Below are 6,867 nucleotides of genomic sequence, written 5' to 3'. Positions count from 1 at the left end.
GATGCAGCTCCGCTGGCACTTCAATGCAACCGCGGCGGAGCTTCAACAACCTCGCTCCCTTGCGGCGGCCATGGCGGGTGCTACGACGTAACGCACGGCGATGACGGCGGAAAGCTGCGATGCAGCTCCGGTGGCGCTTCAACGCAGCCACGGCAGACCTTCGACAACCTCGCTCGCGCTCTACTGCAGCCCCGGCGGGGTGAGGATGAATCAGGCTGCTCATGTTGCCTCTCCTCTGCCATTGAACAAGAAAAGGGGGAAAAAGAAGGAAGAAGATGAGAAGTGGAATGAGCGGAGGAGAGAGCATCCGAGGGGATAAGGTGGGGATGAAAGCGGTGGCTGAGTGGGACACGTGGCATGCGTACGAGGCGGCTTACGCGAGCGAGAAATCCATCGGTTGAAAGGAAGCGTTTTCCATTAATTATTCCTGCCGAAAAGAGGCACCGAATGCCTGCATGCACATGGGACAGAAAAAGACACGACGACGTGTGTTCATTCAAAGGGCATCACCTTTCGGGTATACTATTGGATTCCATACGGAACACGGCGCACGAATCAAACACCTGATGTGTTAGAGCACGGCCAGGGGATCATGATGGTGTTCAACGTCAACAAGCTCATCAAAGCCGGCTGCAGATTGGCTTGCTCACATACTCCGCAAACACTAATAGAAAATGGGCCTTTAGTCCCGGTTTGTAAAGGCCTTTAGTCCCGGCTGTGCAAGCGGAACTAAATATGCGCGACTAAAGACCCCCCTTTAGTCGCGCCTCTTACGAACCGCGACTAAACGCTTTAGTCCCGGTTCTCGTGGCTAACCGGGACTAAAGGCCCGTCCACGTGGGCGCCAGGGGTCCGTCGGGGCGGAGGACCTTTAGTCCCAGTTCTCGTGGCTAACCGGGACTAAAGGCCTCCTCCGCAGGTTTAGGGTTTTAGCCCCCCTAAACCTGGTTTCTTTTTAATTTGTAGTGTTTTATTTCTTTTATATTTTATTTTGTGTTTTGTTTTAATTTTGATGAAGTTTCAGTACACATATTCTACGCTACTATATACATGCATATGAAATTTCAAACAAGAAGAATTCAAGAGGAATATATAATATATATTCAATCTCGGGTGACCATATACAACTTCGAACAAATTTCCATACACAATTAGGATGGAGGACCATATACAACTTCGAACAAGTTTCAATCTCGGGTATGCATATAAATGTCTTCGTCCTCGGTATAGTGTTCTCCTTTAGGATTGATGACTTAACTCAAGAAAAATCCTGCTAATTCATCTTGAATTGGTCGGAAGCGAGCTTCTGGACTAAGCCTCCTCCGCAAGTTATCCGTCGCCTTCCGCACGCTATCCGATGCCTTCCGCTCAGAGGTTTGTCTCCAGATGTTCTCACAAACATAGTATCCACATAGATTGGTCCCCGGTGGCTACTTATCCACATTAACTAACCTTCTAAAATCTAGCTCATGTTTGAATTCACCGACAATTTCTTCTGAGAACAGTCTCCAAACCCTACAGGGCAAAGAAAATTAAATGAATAAGGGAGTTATTAGTTACTTGATATTAGGAAATGAACGAAAGAGACCGATCGATATAGAGCTCAAATGATTGAAAATAATTACTTTTGCAGCATTTTTCTCATGTCGGCCCAACGCTTTGGATCCGAATCCATAGAGTCCATGATTAGAACTCTGGAGGTGTGAAGTTCAATATTTAGCAGAATCCAGTGGAACCTGCGGACACGTTACATGCACAGTCATGCATAACTCATCGATTAGACATACCATGCATGGAGTAAACAAAAGAGAATGGGCACAAGAGAGAAACACTCACCCAAAATGGTAAGGAAATAGAATATGACTTTTGAGTTGATGCTTTCTAAGAAACTTGTAGAAGTCTTTCTCCACGTCTTCGGGGTGATATTGTAACACATGTCCATTAACGATATGTGGGTCAATGAACCCAACACCATGGATGTTTCTTATTTTGCATTCCCAAATCTTCAATCTGCATAATAGCATACGCAACAATATAGTTAGGACAATATATATATATATATATAGTGCAGGCAATGAAGAACGAGATGAGGTAGAAATAAATCACTTACAGAACGTAGCAACTCAGCATAGATTTGTCGAGGTCGCGCAGATTGAACAGCTGGAACAATTCACTCATATGAACTTGTACAGAGTACCGTTTGGTGTGATGCTCCTCTGTAACATCCGCATAAATATATTCTTTGTCGGCCCATGTTATGAATTGCTTGTACCAACGTAGCAGATTTCGCATTTGTGGTGGTAGACTCTTTTCCCGCGCAGGCTCGACGAGAGGCCCATTCCGCACATATTGTAATGCTATCTCACATACTGGCGCATCCTCAAGGCCTAAGAAGGCACGAAGAGTCAAACCCATCTCGGACGCTTGTTTCATGGCACTCGCTACAGTCAATCCAAGTGCTGCCGCAGCTGCTATGATCTCGGGGTCCTCTTCCGGACCGGCTTTCACTATGAGCGGGGGGATCGATTGTTTATTCTGCATCCCGAGCTGGTCAACTTGTTTCCCGCTTTTTTTACTTTCTTCTTTCTCCTCCTTCAATATTTTTGCTTGCCTACGAAGTTCATGTCCATAGTCGTCAGGCATATTCAGCTCGGCTTGGGACGGTGTCGTCAAAAAATCCTTAGCCCACTTCTTTTGCTTCTCAGTGAATACTTGCTTGGGCTCAGGCTCTTTTATCGCCTTCATATCCGCCTTCCATTTCTCATAATGAGCAGACGCGGCCAATTTGTTTTCAGCTTCACTAAGTTCCCAAGGCCTTGGGAGGAGAGGCTTCAGTGATGGCTCGGTACCCTTGTGGTCTTAGGTACATAAGGGTCCGGGGTAATAGTCCAGGAGCGGGTTTCCTTGCTGTCCGTCTGCTTCTGCTTCTTCGTCGGAGGTGTATTGGGGGGCGTCGTACCCGCCGGAGGAGGATTGGGGGGCGTCGTACCCGCCGGAGGAGGATTGGGGGGCGTCGTACCCGCCGGAGGTTGTGGATCGGGGGACGGCGTCGAATGGCGTGAAGGAGGTGTAGGTGAACCACCACGACCACCACCACCGCCACCACCACCACCACCACCACCATCGGAGGGGGGTGGACTTGTTAGCCTTGGCGCCTCGCCTGGAAACACTATGTACTTCTTTTTCCATAGAATGATCTGGCGCTTGACATCTCCAAGTCTTGTCTCCCCTTCGGGTGTAGCTTTGTCAATATCCAGGTCCTCAAACCCTTGGACTATGTCTTCCACCGTGACACGAGCATAGCCATATGCAATGGGGTTGTTGTGGTGGAGTGCTCCAGGTGTACAGGGTAAAGCACTGCCGCTAGCTACCTTCGTGGAAACGTTCCCCACGGGATAATGCAGATCACATTCTTTCATCTCCTTTACATCATCCACGGGGTAGTGAGGCTCCGGTGCACGAATCTCGATCATCGGTGCACTAGCACCAGGCGGGGCATCCGTGGAAGCCACGCTGCTTCTCCGCTGCTGGCTTCCGCGATCCGCTTCATGATCTTCATGCGGCCCTGCAGCCGATTTTTCTTTCACTAGTTCATGCACGGTCTGCTTCAACTCATGGAGTTCCGATGCAAACTTCGTCATAAGATCTGCATCCCGGTCCGTCTTTCTCTTACGGCTTCTGTAACAGTACGGGTCATTGTCCTGGGAAAACCCTACTTTCCACGGAACTTTGCCTTTGCCTCGTACACGTCCTCCGTGTTCATCATTCCCGAGGGCTGTTGTCAGTGCGTCTTTCTCTCTGTTGAACTTGATCAAGCCCTCTTGAGCTTGGGTCATTGCGTCAATAAGGGCTTGGGTGGGAGCAAACTTTTTCTTCCGGTGAACACACACCCCTGTCTCCGGGTCTAGCGATCCCCCATGCCCGTACCACCAGCTTTTGGCCCTTGGGTCCCATCCCTCTGTACCTAGAGGGATTCCTCGCACCCTCAGGTCCTCCTCCATCTTCTGCCACTTAGGCTCCGAAAGGCCGTATCCTCCTGGCCCCATAATATGATGGAACTTTTTCTTACTCGCATTATCCTTATTTTTTTCGACATTTCCTTGAAATGCGCCGATTGCTTTTGCCTCACAAATTCTGGCCAATCATCTTTCAGTTTCTCATGTTGTCCATTGAAATCTGGAGTCTTGCCCTTGTTGACATAGTCACGGGTTAAATTTTTCTTGAAGTTCCGGAATGCTTCGCCCATCTTCTGAAGAGCGAACTCTTTAACTAGCCTCCTCCTCTCACGTCCACCCGGAACCTCGTTACCGAATTCATCGACTTTGTTGTATTCCGGAGGTAGAATGAAATGTTCCATAAGCTTTCTCCAGCAATCCTTTTTTGCTCTCTTGTCGACAAAACTGAAACCAAGACGTGCCTTCTTTGGCTCCTTCCATTCCTGGACGGTGATCGGGACGTTGTCTCTAACAACGACTCCGCATTGGTTGATAAACTTTGAGGTGTGCTGTAGGGGCTTACCGGTTTCACTGACAAACTCAATGGCATATGTTTCTCCTGTTTTCATCGCCTTGGATTTGCCACGCTTTGTCGTACTCGATCCGGCCGAGGGCTAAAAAAAGAAAGAGAGTCGCGCGCGTTAATACATATGTATTCACATTTCAGTAAGTTTGTATCACGAGAGGCTCAATGTATATATATACCTCGCCGGAGGTGGTTGCTACTTGCAATTCGAGATCGTCGTTTGTTGACGGTTGACCTCCGTCGACAATGTCCGTTTCTTCACCTTCTTGATCATCGACAATGTCTGTTCCACCGTCAAGGTTCGGAAAAGAAGAGACTACATCCTCTTCTTGCTCATATTCTGAGCCCGGCACATAAGGAATCTCGTTGTTGATGATGCCCATTAAATAACGTTCAGCCTCCGGATCCCTAAGCGGCTCGGCTCTATCGTCCGCCATATGTCACTCCTGCATGTAGTAAAAATTCTTTAAGTATAAAGGAATTAAAAAATAAGATTAAGGGGACATAGAGGAGGAGGAATTAAAAAATAAGATTATTGAGCACTCCTTTTCTTCTTCCTTTTCTTCTTCCTTTTCTTTTTCCTTTTCTTATTTTGTTTTTTCCTTTTCTTCTTCCTTTTCTTTTTCCTTTTCTTCTTCCTTTTCTTTTTCCTTTTCTTATTTTGTTTTTCCTTTTCTTCTGTTTTGGTTTCTTTTGCATTGGTTTCTTTTGTTTTGTTTTCTTCGTTTTTCTTTTTGGTTTTCATTTGGTTTCTTTCTTCTTCCTTTTTTTCTTCTTTTTTTCTTCATTTAACATTTAACAGTTAACATTTTCTTATTTTGTTTTTCCTTTTCTTCTGTTTTGGTTTCTTTTGCATTGGTTTCTTTTGTTTTGTTTTCTTTGTTTTTCTTTTTGGTTTTCATTTGGTTTCTTTCTTCTTCCTTTTTTCTTCTTTTTTTCTTCATTTAACATTTAACATTTTCTTCCATTTTTCTTTCTTCTTCCTTTTTTGTTTCTTCTTCCTTTTTTCTTCATTTAACATTTAACATTTTCATTTGGTTTCTTTCTTCTTCTTCCTTTTTCTTTCTTCTTCTTCCTTTTTCTTTTTGGTTTCTTTCTTCATTTAACATTTAACATTAACATTTTCCTTCTTCTTCCTTTTTCTTTCTTCTTCTTCCTTTTTCTTTCTTCTTCTTCCTTTTTCTTTTTGGTTTCTTTCTTCATTTAACATTTAACATTAACATTTTCCTTCTTCTTCCTTTTTCTTTCTTCTTCTTCCTTTTTCTTTCTTCTTCTTCCTTTTTCGGCGGCGGGAGGCGGAGGACGGCAGGCAGGGGCGGCGGGCGGCGGGCGGCGGGCAGGGGCAGGTCCAGGGGCGGCGGGCGGCGGGCAGGGGCGGCGGCGGCGGCGACGCGCTAGGGCAGGGCAGGGGCGGCGGCGGCGCTCACTGGGGGCGGGGGCGGCGGCGCGCAGGGCAGGGGAAGTGGGGGGCGGCGGAGCTCACTGGGGGCAGGGCGTCAGCGTCGGGGCAGGGCGTCAGCGTCGATCGGCGTCGGGGCAGGGCTTCGGCGTCAATCGGCGTCGGGGCAGGGCTTCGGCGTCGAGAGGAGAATGGGAGGTGGCGGAAACTGCTAAGTGCCGTATATATATAGACAGAGCTTTAGTCCCGGTTGGGGAGGCGGACCGCGACTAAAGGTACCCTTTAGTAGCGGTTGGCCACACCAACCGCGACTAAAGGGTACCTTTAGTCGCGGTCCGCCTCCCCAACCGGGACTAAAGGTTTTTGGCGCCGCTTTCGTTCCCGCGCAGAAAGAGCCTTTAGTCGCGGTTGGGGACACCAACCGCGACTAAAGGGTACCTTTAGTCGCGGTCCGCCTCCCCAACCGCGACTAAAGGTCCTTTTTCATATAAAATAAAACGAATTCATTTTAAATTCTTAAAAATACAATTATATATAAAAAACCAGAAAAATAAAACTAATTCATTTTAAAATCTTGAAAATACAAATAATATATCAAAAAAATCAGAAAAATAAAACTAATTCATTTTAAAATCTTGAAAATACAAATAATATATCAAAAAAATCAGAAAAATAAAACTAATTCATTTTAAAATCTTAAAAATACAATTATATATCAAAAAAATCAGAAAAATAAAACTAATTCATTTTGGTACAATAAATTATTACACATCAATTCTTCCCTTGTGTCCCTGCTTGCTTACGATTGTGCCGTATCCATGGAGCATCCTCATCATTTAACTTAATGCTTGGGTCAGTGTTCACTTTGAAGGGCGGAATTTCACCAAACATATTATAATCTTCTGACATGTCTGTCTTGTCCTCCACTCCCACGATGTTTCTTTTCC

This window comes from Aegilops tauschii, chromosome 6 (assembly GCF_002575655.3).
Source record: "Aegilops tauschii subsp. strangulata cultivar AL8/78 chromosome 6, Aet v6.0, whole genome shotgun sequence".
Classification (NCBI taxonomy): domain Eukaryota; kingdom Viridiplantae; phylum Streptophyta; class Magnoliopsida; order Poales; family Poaceae; genus Aegilops; species Aegilops tauschii.
This window is presented reverse-complemented; position numbering follows the sequence as displayed.